Source organism: Callorhinus ursinus, unplaced genomic scaffold (assembly GCF_003265705.2).
Source record: "Callorhinus ursinus isolate GAN/ISIS: 27379988/994484 unplaced genomic scaffold, GSC_fseal_2.0 scaffold6, whole genome shotgun sequence".
In the NCBI taxonomy this organism is placed as follows: domain Eukaryota; kingdom Metazoa; phylum Chordata; class Mammalia; order Carnivora; family Otariidae; genus Callorhinus; species Callorhinus ursinus.
In genome coordinates, this window is record NW_027397068.1 from 47,539,038 (window position 1) to 47,541,545 (window position 2,508).

Consider the following 2,508-nt stretch of genomic DNA (forward strand, 5'->3'; position numbering starts at 1 on the left):
CTCTCCTAAGAACTCCTAATTGGTGTTTCTACCATCTGCTATGAAATATGGCCTTCAACAAGCAGCCGGCCAAGCCTGTGATGGAATGCTGCAAGGAGTCTTCCTTTATCTATCAGCAGAAAAGATCAAAGACTCTGGAGAATGCAGATAGAATACCAGTGGCTTGCCTGTCTTGTTAAGCATTCAAACACTTCATGAGTTTTCAAAAAAAATTAAGAACTAGATTATGCCCTCAGTCTGTGCGTGTTATTTTTGTTTATATCACCAGAAGCTGTTTATCCATACCAATCAGGAGATTCAAAGCAACAAATCTAACCATGGGAAAGATGAAAACACATGGAGATGGGGAAAGTTATAAAACATGCCCTACTGTCCTCAGATAAATTGGAACATGGCTTGGAGCTAGGAAGAAGAGGAGTTAGGATCTCGGAGGGGATTGTGCCTGAGGAGGCAACCCAGGGAGGGAGGCCCTGCTGCCCTCAGAGGACAGTGCACATTTTTAAATCACATGCAAGCAGCATGGGTGAGTAGGGAGGGAGCAGGTGGTTACCATGTGGAAAGCTTTCATCTCCCATAATAAGAATAATGAACATTTATATGGTGCTTAATACGTGCCAGACTCGACTTATCATAATTTACTACATTCAGATGATCTTACCTATTTAAGACACATTTGTGGGTATGCACACACACATCCAGAAGTATATATGGTAACTTCTAAATTCTATTGCTCTTTCATTTTATTTTTTTTAAAGATTTTATTTATTTATTTGACAGAGAAAGAAAGAGAAGGAGCAGAGTGGAGGAGCAGAGGAAGAAGGAGAAAGAAGCAGACTCCCCCACTGAGCAGGAAGCCAGACACGGGCCGGGGCTCCACCCCAGGACCCTGGGATGATGACCAGAGCCGAAGGCAGATGCTTAACTGACTGAGCCACCCAAGCATCCATGTTCTTTCCATTTTTAAGGAGACACAAAGAGGTTAAGTAACTTGTCCAAGCTCACACAGCTGGTGAGTTGCAGAACTGGCTTTAAAGTCCATAGTCCTGATCATTATGCTAAAGTCTCAGATACCCCTCATTTTGGCACACAATAAAGGCCCCTCCTAAACTGGCCAGACACTCTGATCATCCTCACCTCTTGGGCTTCTCACATAGCACACCACACTGAACTTTTCCTGATCCTCTCACACTGGCCTTTCAAAAACTCTCTGCACACACTGCTGCTTGTTTCCCTGGGATAAATACCTTCCCCAGTTCAGCCGGGCCAATTCCTACTCATCTTTTGGGACCCATCTCCAAAGTCTCCTCATCTGGGAAGCCTTTCCCAGCTGCAGACGACTCACAGGACTCTGAACTCCCGCACTGGCTCCTAGAACCCACCCTTTCCTCTGGGACAGCCTTTATCTTATAGTATTGATTTCTCTGCTGATAAGTCTGTCCCTCCCACTGTACTCTGAGTTCTTTGATGAAAAGACAATATCCCACAGATCTCTGAATTCCCAACCCCTAACAAAGCATCTAAAATACAGTAAGCGCCAAACAGTAAGGAACTGTTTGCTGAATAGATGGATGGATGGATGGATGGATGGATGGATGGATGGATGATGCAAATATATTTAACAGCTATATGGAATTTTTCACCAAATGACTAAAATACTAGACCCCAGGGCGCCTGGGTGGCTCAGTTGGTTAAGCGACTGCCTTCGGCTCAGGTCATGATCCTGGAGTCCCGGGATCGAGTCCCGCATCAGGCTTCCTGCTCAGCAGGGAGTCTGCTTCTCCCTCTGACCCTCTTCCCTCTCGTGCTTCTCTCATTCTCTCTCTCTCTCAAATAAATAAATAAAATCTTTAAAAAAATAAAATAAAATAAAATAAAATACTAGATCCCAGGCTCTGTTTTATTCAGTAAAGGGAGTAATTTCAAAAGTATTTTGGAACTGGAAAGTAAATTATAACCCCTAAAATACTGCATATAGAGATAAATACTTTGGACAGACCACAGATTAAAAAAAAAAAAAAAAAGCCAACATGCAACTAATTTATGCATGGACAGAGAATCCATAATCTCAATATATCAAATGGCAAGCCAGGGGCATGGGCACCATCTCTGGGTGTCCTTCCACATCTGTGGCCAATTTCAGGCCTGGAGCCAAGCCTCCCCTGCTTTCAGGTCCTTTGCCTAAAAACCACGCCAGCAATGGCACCTGCCGATGGGCATCCAAAACTGTGTGAAATGATTGGTCAGGGCACAGAAAGCCTAAAGGTTCTGCTCACAGGGCAGTGATAAAGAGGACCCTGCACTTCAGTTATTTATATTATTCCATACCTGATCAACAACAAAAAAAAAACTCAGCTTTCCAAGAGAGGAAGAAAAAAACACCTTTTACAATTTTTTCCTGCTCTAAGTTATTCTGGTCTAGATCACTTCCGAAATTCCATTCTAAATTCGAAAAAAATTGACACTTCCACTGAAGTGATGTTATGGTGTTTTGTTTTCATCTTCAAGTTT